Raw genomic sequence first — 12,974 nt, 5'->3', positions numbered from 1 at the left:
TCCTTTATCCTCCAGGAACTGCCTGCATACTCTCACCGTATGAGGCCGGACATTGTCGTGCACCAGGAGAAACCCAGGACTACTTGCACAAGCGCAGGGTCTGACAATGGGTCCAAGAATCTCATCCTGATACTTAATGGCAGTCAGGGTGCCATTGCCTAGCCTGTAGAGGTCTGCATGTGCCTCCATTCCTGACCCACCACCAATCTGGTCGAGCTGAACAATGTTAGAGGCAGCATAACGTTCTCTACAACTTCTCCAGACCCTTCTACATCTGTCACATGTGCTCAGGGTGAACCTGCTCTCATCTGTGAAAAGCACAGGGCGCCAGTGGTGGAACCGCCAATTCTGGTATTCTATGGAAAATGTCTGTTGGGCTCCATGGTGCCAGGGAGTGAGCACAAGGCCCACTAAAGGACGTTGGGCCTCAGGTCACCCTCATGAAGTCTGTTTCTAGTTGTTTGGTCAGAGATTGTGACCTGCTGAAGGTCATTTTGTAGCTCTGGCAGTGCTCATAATGTTCCTCTTTATACAATTGAGCAGATACTGGTCCTGCTGATGGGTTAAGGACCCTCTCCAGCTCAGTGAATAACTGTCCGTCTCCTGGAATCTCCTCCATGTTCTTGAGAGTGTGGGAGACACAGCAAACCTCACGGCAATGACACATTGATGTACTATCCTGGTTGAGTTGGACTACCTGTGTAACCTCTGTAGGGTCCAGGTTTCCTTCATGCTACCAGTAGTGACACTGACCCTCGCTGAGCATAAAACTAGTAAAAACACAGTCATAAGGAGTGGCCTCCACCTTAAAACCCTTCCTGTGTTGGGGTAAGCTCATTGTTGCTTCTCTAATGCAGCTGTTGTTAATTTCATTATAACACCAAAGCAGCTGAACCTGATCAACAACCCCCTCCGCTACTTAACTGATCACATCAATATCCCACAAGTTTAACTTACTTGATGCTGTCCTCTGATTAAAACGTCTTCCTTTAATTATTATTATTATTTGAATAGTGTAGATAGACTGAGTTCTTAGTGTAGTGTTCTCTATATAAATGTATTTGATCCTTCAATAATAGAGGACAGGATAACAAGTACACTCAGAGCAGTTAGTCTTAATGATAGCAATACTTCTGCATTATCTAGTTCGTGTTTGTTGATGCTTCGGGCTCCTTTAAGAATTCTAATGAAGTCCATATTAATTGCTGCATTACATTACTGGATGAGTCAGTTATGACACTTATGCATAACCGAAAACATACACATTCAGACATACATGTAAATTGATGCGCACACGGACACACAAACACACACACACACACACACTGCCTTTCTGCTGGTGTTTCACACTGCATTCTTGGTGCAATGAAGCATGCTGTTGTTAGTTTTGCAATTTGAGTCACCTGGGGCTACACATGTCCCATTCTGCTAACCGCTGTCAAAGGCCGCAGTGTATAGTCTGTGGCAGGTGGCGATGCTGTCTGCTTGTGCATGCTTGTGTGTGTGGATGACAGACAGAAAAAGAAGCATTCGGTTACATGTTACTTCAGATTTCTCCATCTTTTTTTCTTTCTTTTTTGTGTGTCTCTGTTCTTCTCCTGCACACACATGCATGCTCAGACACACACAGCTTTGAGAACAAAGGCATGTAATCAGGAACTTCAGTACAGGTGTTGTCACTGCTGCTTTTACTGAAAGCCTCTGTTTCATGCTGATAGTGCTCGGCGAGTGATATCAATATTTCTCATCTCCCAAAACAGGATATGAAAGAGAGCTGCCTTTTTCGATGAAACACAAAGGTACCACTCTCGAGCATTTGTGTCTCATAACTGTAACGCTTGATGAAATCATCAGGTATCACTGTGAAACGTATGATTAAACATCCAAAATTACATTCTGTGGCTGCATCTTTCCCTCTGGGCTGTGCATAGGAGCTGCTGAAGCTTTTATTTTTAACAACACATAGAGGTCTTAACTATGGAAAAAAGTTGTTGTGGCATCCCTACTTTGTGATCAATACAAGGATCTTTAGCTCAGGGCCAAATAGAATTAAGAATTGCTTTAGGATAATGACAGTATCGACCAGCGCTCAGCAAAGCGTTTCAAGTCATGGCAGGTTAATTCCCTTCTATGAAGGTGTATGGGGAGCCAGTCAGAGGCAGGTTTGGTGGTCAAAGTAATCCTCTCTAGCGTGGTGCTGCTGCTTTGGGTCTATGCGCAGCCACTACCCCCGCTAAAAACCACTGCAAAATGATTTATGACATATTCTTTGGAAGCTGAGACCTTTCAGAACCTCTGTGCCATCACAAAAGTGAAGAAATTCTGGCAAACTCTGACATAGACCGCACTAGTAAAATTTAACCACTGCAAGGTTATGGAATAATTTATCCTCTTCTTTGGCATGCGCGCACATACCTGCGAAACCAAAAGTCCTGAGGCGACTCATGGATGACATGTCATGAATTACAGGTCAGAGTGAGTTATAGCCGGATCCGCCTACAAAACATTAAGGCTGACATTGTAATATAACATAATAACACAATTGCAGATGAGAAAAAATGGTTCGGCAACATTCGTAGGAAAGAATGAGCTCTTTACGTGAGCTTAAAGAACCGAGTACAAGAACTCAACCTAAGAAAAAAGAGCAGTATAAGGCCTCCCTCTCCTTTTCCAGCTGATATATTTTTCAGCGAGGTACTCTGAGCATTCCTTGTTGCATATTCCCTCTATGAATAAAAGTATTTTACCTTGCTCATTATGTGAGACGTTGAGGTGTTTTGATGTTTGGAGATGAAAATGCTTTGAGATGAAATATTCATTTTTTTTTTAGTTGGCTTAATTATGTATGTGTCCACTGTCAAGTTGGAAACTGCTGCTCCTATGAGGGATGTTTCAAGCGTACCTTTTTGCCATTGGCACAGAATACATTACCTCCTTATTACAGGGACTGCCTGGCATACACTCATATGCAACCTTATGGAAATATTAAATGAAGAGGCTGCACACCTCAATGGACACACTGAATAAGCATGAGCATCTCTCGGTCGTGACTCATAATGCGAAGATTGGGCTGATTGTTGCTTTTGGCTCACCTATTGCGTCATCCATTGTTTTACCAAGGCTTACAGTGAAAAAGTAAACCTGAGCTCCTTGGTCCTTTATTTCAATTAACCCTTTCCGTTCAATAAATAATGACTTCTGTGTTTTAACTCATAAACCAGTGGTGGTGGTGGTGCCTTAGGTGCAATATGGTTGCATTGAAGTCACATCCAATTGCGTGTGGCCAAGCTAGGGGGAATTTCCCAAGAAGCCACATCAAAAGGAACAGGCCAGCTTTTGAGGAAATGCTCAAAATGGAAAGTAGATGAGAAGATCAATACCACACTTATGTCAGTACAGTGAAGCTATATTTAGTAGCCTCTTAGCTTAGCACAAACATTTGAAAAAGGTGAAACCATCTCAAGCCATAACCCATGCAAATATAAGAATGTAGAGTTGGCAGAGTTTATCAGACAAGTCTTCAATTATTGAGATGCAGATGTGCTGATGGGCAGATTTTGTTTCCCTGGAGATAGCATCGCTGTTTTCCTGTAATGTTATGCTAAACCCCATGCTAGTGCTAAACTCTAGCTTATGTTAGCTGCACTATCACGGCATTTAGCTATTGAACAACGAATATTATAAGAGAGATTACTATTTTCAGCTCTTCGTTTTTGTTCTGGGAGTCATGTATAGTAGTTTTGCATGAGCTGTTGGTAAAAAAAAAAAGTATATATATTAAGTTGACCCTTTCGCAGCCTCCAAACCCTAGAATGGTAACATCAGGTGATTTTCACCCACGCAATTGCAAACACATTCCCAGTTCTATCATTTTTTATTAGAAACTTTAGAACTATTAGAAACTGTTTCACTAATTTTAGAACCTTTTCATGATATCTTTTTTCGTGTTATTAAAATAAACAAACAGAAAACAGAAAGTATGTTTTATCTTATATTAAATATATTATGTTGACTAAAATAAACCCAAGATTAAGGATAGTGTAAGAAAAATGCACATTAGTAGCCCATACTGTGCTGCAGACACAGACAACTGGAGACATCATGGCGTAAGCATTCCTGTTAGGCTTCTTAGGAGTTGGCTAATAGACTGTTTCTCAAATGATTTGTATGTTTCTGTAATCTTTCATCCAGCAATATGTGCAAACAAATATTTTTTTGATTAAATGTATCACACAGATACCTTTGCTGTAATGGTTCAGTGTTATGCTCCATTGATTTCTTTACATTTTAGAGAAATCCAATGTGCCGGCTCAGATTTGGGTTTATAATATCACAAATTTAGTTTAGTGAACTTAGTAACTTTTAATTTTAAACAGAGTTTACAGGTCTCCTGTATCTGGCAGCTCGGTATTCAACATTCTTTATCCAGTATGTCCAAACCATTTCATCCTTACCTCTCCAACTTTGTCTCCAAACTGCTCAACCTGATCTTCTGATATGCATCAACTCCATCCTGAATGCTTTGCAACATTCTTCCTTCTTTGACTTCCACCATTTAATCCTGGCCTCTGCCTTCACTTGCTTCTTCATATTCTTGATTTCCAAACACAGACTAGAGACAAACATCTAATGTTACATCTACCTGCACCATGATAGAATAGTTTGAATCTACCTCAGATGCTCCTGGCCTCACCTCCCTTCCACACGGTCACCTACATACACAATAAATCTACCTTCCTTCTCTCCAACATATCAGCCAGATCGCTCCATTTACCAGTCACAGTCCCTCCATTTTTTGTCCCTAATTTCACCTCCACATTCCCTTCCTTTCTTTCTCCTTCACTGTCTCCTCACTCCTTCCCTGTCTCCTGCTCCCTTGTCTTCAACCAAAGTAGTTGCCACTGTTGTTAAACGAGGCCCGACCGCTCCTCTGTGGAAATCTCATTCTTTACGATCCACATGCATGATTTTATGCCAGATGCACTTCCTTCCAGGCTTGGGACCAAAACTGGGAGTAGACAGCCTTGGCCCCCCCATGGCTGGTTTGTGGGTGTCCTTGCATTTGTGGCTATTTAAAGTTTCCAACAGCCTAACTTCTGCCTGGCTTTGTTGCTCCTCTCCCTTCCAAAGCATTGAAGTCAAGACTCTTTGGCTCCTTTCAAAGCTGTAAACCATGAAAATGAAACACTAGTCTATCTGACTTTCAGTTTTGTCCAGATGTCGCTTTGAGTACAGATGTGTAATGTTCTCCACGTGTTTCTAATATGGAGTTTCACTGCACACTTGGCTTACACCTTCGGGGTGAATACTCAAGAGGTGATTGAGGTGAAGAGATTGGTTCAACTACATGAATCTACTGTATATAAATTGCCACTCTTGTCAGTACACCTTAAAGGACCAGTAAGCTAAATTAGCGATTTGGTATTAAGTTCTACACGTGGTATCGTCATATAATCTTCCCCTGCAAAAAACACACAGTTTATTTAGGCCAACAACATGAGCATTACACTATATTCTAAACAGTATACTGTCCTTTCAAGTACTGCCAGCAAAGGCTTACAATAAATCAGTGTTTAACCAAATCTTGCAATGCGTCATTGATAATTTCCATAACTACAAGAATCCTACTGTATTTCTTAAAACCTTTCCCCATCAAAAACAGCACCCACTGCTGAGTGAGTTTCCTCGTCCTCAACACCCCATTACGACACGAAACGCGCTCTATCTCTGTACATGTTTATTTCCAAAGCCTTGCTGGTTGTTATGTTATTATTACAGTCATTTCCTGTGCTGGAATTTCATTTTGGGGCTCCCCTTTTGCTCTTAAAACTTACTAGCAGCCCGTCACCCTTTCAGCACCTCTGGCTGGCTCTTGTAAAGGTGTGGGTGGCCGTGCTTGGACCCTGAAGTGGTCGCACGGACGCTGAGCTGTGAAATTACATTAAGCCGCCAGGCTAAGGCCCATGGCAATCCTCCCTTAATGAAAACTGTTTCGCAGCGCAGGCTGCTCGGAGCACCGGAGACAATCTGTTTGACAAGCGGGGTTTAATATGGAGAGGTTGAGTAAAGGGACACCATAGTAATTGCTGGCATTTTGGATGTTCATTTATAGTGCTCCGCCGCTATTCATGTGCACAGAAAAATGTTCTGATGTTCTGTGAGTGTGTGTGGGAAAGGAGTAGGTGTGCGGTATTCATATTCATCCAGTGAAAACATCAGTGGCCTATCACAGATTGAAACATAAGCACATACACAAACATAAACCACCCACGCGCTATTTACTCATAGAGCCTCACCATTGTACCTGTAACTGCATACTCGCAGATGTGTTTCCTTGTAATGGAACTGTGACATATAGATTCATATCATCAGTTGGGGGAATGACGTGTAGAAGTGGGTATTAAAAGGTCACACAATCAGCGAAAAGTACACCGTTATATTATGGGAGCCACCGCATTTAATTTTAGTAACATGAAGAGGAAAATTAGGAGAAAATGTTCTAAATAAAAACATTTGCTAAAAGAGATGTTCGCCTTTTTGCTAACAGAAGTGGTTGAAATGAAAAGCTTTTGACATGACGTACAATTTGCACCTAATTTTAAACTACCAAACCATGCAGAGTGGAGCAGCATTACTTGTTTTGTGTGTAGATTACCAAAAAGATAAAGGTAAACAAACTTCAGGGACAGCAGCATGAAGGAGATGAGACTCGGAGCCAAATGACTCATTTGCAGCTTTCACTTCAGCTCAGACGTTGAGAGGACACTAAACTAAGTTTAACGATAAGTTATAAGTTATCCTATTACTATTACATTTTACAGCTGTTTTTTTTTTTCTACAGCGGGACATCCCCCCAAAACAACTGCAGAGTCATAATGATCATTTTAAACATTATATCATACACCGATCAGGCGTAACATTATGAGCCCTGACAGATGAAGTCAGTAACACTGATTTTCTCTTCATCATGGCACCTGTTAGTGGGTGGGATTGATTAGGTAGCATTTTGTCCTCAGAACGAGAAATAGAGTTTGACACAGGCCAAATTGTGATGGTTAGATGACTGGATCACAGCATCTCTGAAACTGCATCTTTGTGGGTTGTTAGAATAAAGGAGTTAGAATAAAATGAACATCAGTTTGTTATGTATCGGGCTGGAAAGCCGCAAACCAGTCAGGGTCCCTATGATGATCTCTGTACACTCCTGAAAGCACTAGCAGTGGACATGTCAGCATCAGAACTGGACCACGGAGCAATTCAATTCAATTCTATTCAATTCAATTCAGTTATATTTATACAGCGCTAAATCACAACAATAGTCGCCTCAAGGCGATTTATATTGTAAGGTACACCCTACAATAATACATACAGAGAAAAACCCAACAATGCTATGACCCCTATGAGCAAGCACTTTGGCGAAAGTGGGAAGGAAAAACTCCCCTTTAACAGGAAGAAACCTCAGACAGAACCAGGCTCAGGGAGGGGCGGGGCCATCTGCTGCGACTGGTTGGGGTGAGAGAAGGAAGACAGGATGAAAGACAGCGGCAGCAGTGTGATGCTTTTGGGCAATGTTCTCCTGGGAAGCCCTGGGTCCTGCCATCAATGTGGATGCTCTTTTGACACCTACCTAAGCATTGTTGCAGACCATGTACACCGTTTCATGGAAACAGTACTCCCTGATGGCTATGGCCTGTTTCAGCAGGATAATTCACCTTGACACAAATCAAAAATGGTTTGGGAATAGTTGAAGGAGCACAAAAGAATGAGCATGAGATGTTGGCTTGGCCCCCGAATTCGCCAGATAGGCAGGTGTTCATATTGTTACGCCAGATTATTGCAGGTCTGCAAAGCGCTGTGGGGCACCTGTGGTTCACTTTGGAGGTGCAAACATAGAGAGACTGAGTAGAAAGAAGTTCCAGTGTAATAAAATTCCATAATGTCTCCAGCTTTCAGTTACCTCTACTCTAACAGACATGTTCTGAAAGCTTGGCCACATAAAATAGAAATTACCACCAGTGATAGATCAAGTAGACATGAATGGAAAAAATTAGAAAAACTGGCAAACCAAATTTATCTTTGCCGTATCACCCAGTTAATAACATCTTCTTTTCACTGCAGTGCACCTCATTTCACATTTGTTCCTTCACCACAGATTGCCTTTGAACTGTGAGAGAAGATGCCTTCAAAAAAATAACACCTTGATGGACCAAGTTTGACATCTTCCCAGAGAACTCAAACGCCGTTCCAGCCGCAAGGACAAATGAACAGTAAAATGCAACGGGAGTTCCAATAAATACAGTATAAATTTAAACTGGGCTTTCCACAGTGTGGCTGTCTCCTCTTGACAGTCACAGGAGGAGGGGGAAGACTGAAGCAAGCATGTCTGGAGCAAGGAGGTGTGCGTTCATGTGTGTGCACGTGCACATGCGGGGATAAGTTCACACACACGTCTTCCTAGCCAAAACAAGTATATTTCTTGGCCTGGTGTCTAGACAGGCAGCGTTACTTTTACCCATGGGTCAAAAGCTCTCTGCCCCGTGGCCACCCACCCCTGTGTAATCATGGGAGCAAAGGGAGTTTGTGTCTGTGAGGGGTCTTAACTCCTGCTGCATGCTAATCCTGCGTGAGTTATTATCTAATGGTGATACTTGAGAAAGAAAGAAAATACAATAAAGGGACTTTTTATTGCTCACACTTCCCTCCAGTTGTGTCTCAGGTAAAAAGGTGCACGTATTAATTTAACGAGAAACAAAAACCTGCTTATTAGCCATGATGAGAGCTACTCGACCTCTGAAAACACGTGTATGATGTTATTTGTGGCTCTGAAAGGAAAGCTGAGATGTGTCTCACATGAACTCTGGAGAGTATCAGGAGTTGTCCGCTCTCACATGTAGCAGGCAACAGGAGAAGACTTCCAAACGCTGGAAATATATGTGCTATTCACACACGGATGAAATCGGACAATATGCAGACTTTGTATGGCATCGAGGGTCGGGACGATTTTTAGCACAGGGAGGAATGCAAAGAAATGGAAATAAAGTAGCTGCGACCAGAAGGGTGTACTATGAAGCAACACTAATGGGTTAGCGAGCTACATTGTGCTTAAAGTCAGACCTAGCACTCTCTTTTAGCCTGTCTAATATCGTAATATTAGTCAGTATGCCTGATAAGCATGATCAGATTATAATTCTAAGGTTCTAATTCTTTTTTATTTAGAAAATCCTGTAGGTGCATAAATGCAACTTTTGAAGCCTTACCTTACTAATAACGCTGAACAAAGCTCAGCTGTAAAGTCACATGGTCACCGGAGTTTGGAAATGCCATATCTATAGATACAATGGTTCAGGAATGGTTCTAGGAGCGTAACAATGAGTTTGAGGTGTTGACTTGGCATCCAAAATTCTCCAGATCAGACCAACACAGCAGAATACACAGACCCATCATCGGAGGACCGAGCAGTGAGTGTGATAATATGAGGCTACATAAGAGGAAAAGTTGTTGGGCACATGACATTTATAGATGGCCTGTAGTTATACCAAAATACAGACTGACAAGCTGCTTCCCAGTCTCCTGAAGTCTGGCAGAAAAGGAACATTTCAGTGTGATAATGGTCCAAACCAACACTGCCAAAATCACACAAGTTTTTTTAGAGATGATGAAAACTAGGACCAAGTCACTTGGCTTAAATCCAAGAAGAAAACCTTCAGGGTAGCAGAGTAGAGCAACACAACCCTTTCAGCAAAGAACAGCAGGGAAATGGCTTTCTAAAGATGGAGTCTGACATCAGAAATAAAAGTGACACGCAACTCAAATGACATTTAGGTGACATTGCACTGCGTACTGACATTTATTTTACACAGATTAAACAGCCTTTTGTAGTCTGTCAGAGCTGCTTTTAGCCACTATATACACTGGTGTGTTCAATCTTTATCAGTTCACCACTATTAACTGCCTGCTATTTACAGTTGTAGTGTGTAGTTTTTGTCACAGCAGACAAATGCATTTAGTTTGGCACCTAGGATCCAGCTCATCATTCAGGTGGATGCTGGGCTGGTGGATCTTCTGCAGCTCCTTAAAGAGCTGCAGAAGATCCACCATATACCGTGTTTGGTATATGCTGTGATGAGAGTTTGGCAAAAAATCCTCTTTATCAAAGTACATTTTCAGACTGGAGCTGTATATCAGTATTCACAGGGTAAGCACTCATGACAGTAGAAAGTAGGTGGAGAAAGTGTAATCAGATTCTTTGGGGGGTCTGACAGCTGTTCTTGCTCCGTCCTCCTCACCTTTCTCTCAACTCAAACATCTGAGGCGTGGCTCACTCCAGCAAGCATGTCAGCTACTTCCTGTCTTGAGGGGGGAACAAAATAAAAAAAAAAATCCATGGAAGGAGACGGAAGCGAGCTGAGAATACTGTGCCCGAGATTGACATCTAGCCCTCAAAACACTGCATTGTTGTCTCTGAGAGCCTGACAGCTTGCATTGAGCCGCTGCTGAATACTTCAGCCCATATTTGTTTTAGGAGTTTTCCCCACGGGGGCCGACTTGACCTCAGAAGAGAGACATGAGAAAATTCTCAGGCTCTGTTGATTCACGACGAGCCAGATTGTTAAAAGCAGCAGCTTTTATAAATCAACAAACTCTGCTCACTCGTGCAGTGCTTACTCACGAGGATGTGTGGCACTGAAATGGATCTTTTCTCATCTCCACAGTATCGCTTTGCACTGAAGGCTCAACCTCAGGACTTTTAAACTGTGTGTATATGTGTGCGTGTCTGTCAGCCCTGGCTGTAGCTGAGCAGAATGGCTGTGATAGTGTTTTGTTGGGGGGGGTCTGAAAGGGGGAGGGGGGACCTCACATTTAGGCTGGCGTCTCTTGGGAGAGATTAAGCAGTTTAGTCTCTGCTGCGTCTCTCTCTCTATCACTGCCTCCAGCCGGTCCTCTGTATTCGGAGCGAGGCAGGCTGCGCATTTTCTGTCGTCCTTTTGTTTTGTTTTTGTTTGTGGCAGTTTCTGTTCCTCTCTTTCGCTCTCATTTCCTCTGCTCCTTCTCTTGCTTGTTCTCCTTCCCTCTATTCTGCCTGCTCGTGACACTCTTTCGCTTTCCTTCAGACTCTTTCTCTATTTTATAACCTCCCCCCCTCCCCTTTTATGTTTTTCACCCTTTCGACCTCTGGACATCCAGCTGATTCTCTTAGCTGACAGCCCAGATGGCACACACACACACACACACACACACACCAAACCACCCCCAAAACACAAACTGAATACTGTCAGCCCCTCACTCACCGATAGGCTGCTTCAGCTGGGCCATCCTGCCGAGCTGATCCCCCTTGTCCTGTGTGGAGTACTGTGGAGTTCAACCACTACTCACATTAATCTCCTAAACGATCCTGGACCTAAGAGGATCAATACTCATTTTCAGGGAGCAGCATGATCCCTTAATGTAGTGGAGGATGGCTGCTTATCCCTCCCGCCCCCCCTTCATTCACCCCCTCCCCTCCTCTATTTTAATTCCCCATTGGATGAGCAAGAGTCAGCCTTTCATTTCATTTCATGGGCCACTTTATTTAAGGCAAGATCGTGCTTTTATTGCTGTTGTCATTTCTCAGGTGACTGGCACCTGTATGTCCTGGTCATAGAGGGGATAAAAACGGCCTCCATCTTCATTAGGGTTTCACTCTGAGGAGCTTGTTTTTATGACATTCGATCTGTCTCTTGTAATAGACTCTCTTCCCTCCCCAACATTCATCCCAATCACGGTGGGGTCACACAGGGTGCCTATGTATAACTGAGAGCGTGCGTTTCCCATTTGCGTGAATTCGCTGCAGTGCAAACTTTGCAGAGGTTTGCAAGAGCAAATAAATCGCTCTGGTTTTACTCCACTTACTTTGAAACACATCTTCGGTCTATTTCGTATTAGCGGTCCTCGTGTAATTGTTATTCTTTGTTTTCCACAGACGTTGAGAAAAAGAAAAAAATGACTTCATGCTATAATAGCGGCGTGATCCAAGGAAAATGGGAAAGATCTGACTTTCCACTGGATAACAAGCATCCTATTTTTCCAGACTCTGTGTGCAGCTCCGACCGCACGCTTAGCTTAGTGTCTCATCATTGATCTTTGCTGATGCAGACTGTTTCTGGGGCCTTTTTCATCAGGAGAGGTAGCCACAGTGCAATGAAAGGCAGGCTGCCTATTGGTGGAAGAGGCCACCTAGAGCAAGTTTGTAGGTGTTGTTTATGCTAAAGCTATTACTCTGCGTCTGGGCAGCCTGCCCCGAGAGCTGGACCGCTCTGCTGCTACTGAATTATTCACCTCAGAGGTCTGCCATCCCGTGTATACAAGCTGTCACATGTAGCTGAGTGATAAGCTGATTGTCCTGCAATGTGGGGTTTGTTACTCTGTGTGTGTAAATACTGTACGGGCAGATTTATATGTTGAAATGTTGTGTGTGATTAAATGATGAAATCTGCAAAGTCTAATCCAAATATATCTCTGAGACTTCTGCTTGCTTCTTAAAGCACTAGCAGCTCGAAATCGTTGCATCCTCCTTAAAACAGTTTGCCTTGACAATGCGGGATACCCCAAACTGATGCAAAACCGGGGTTATGCAGTCAGTATGGGCTGAAAGATGATAACATCTCAGATACAAGAAGTCCAGGCGTGAGAAGCCAATTACAGCCCACTTTGATCCTGAGTGGCCCCGACCACTAAAATTATTGCCGAAAGACGTGTTTTTAAAAAAAAGCCTTCTTCTTTTTGCTGTTAACAAGTTAATGTATATTCCACACTTATTCATGTTTTATAAAACATCTATCTATAACTTAAAAGCTTACTAGGAGAAACCCTTGAAGCTGTTTTCTGAACTGTCATATTTCAGGGCTGCTGAGGTGTCAAAGCTCATCATTAAGGGTGAAGGGGAGATCATCAAATGTCATCTTTATGGGGAAAAGAGTTAAGAAAAGCGCTAGAAA

Source organism: Maylandia zebra, linkage group LG9 (assembly GCF_041146795.1).
Source record: "Maylandia zebra isolate NMK-2024a linkage group LG9, Mzebra_GT3a, whole genome shotgun sequence".
In the NCBI taxonomy this organism is placed as follows: domain Eukaryota; kingdom Metazoa; phylum Chordata; class Actinopteri; order Cichliformes; family Cichlidae; genus Maylandia; species Maylandia zebra.
This window is presented reverse-complemented; position numbering follows the sequence as displayed.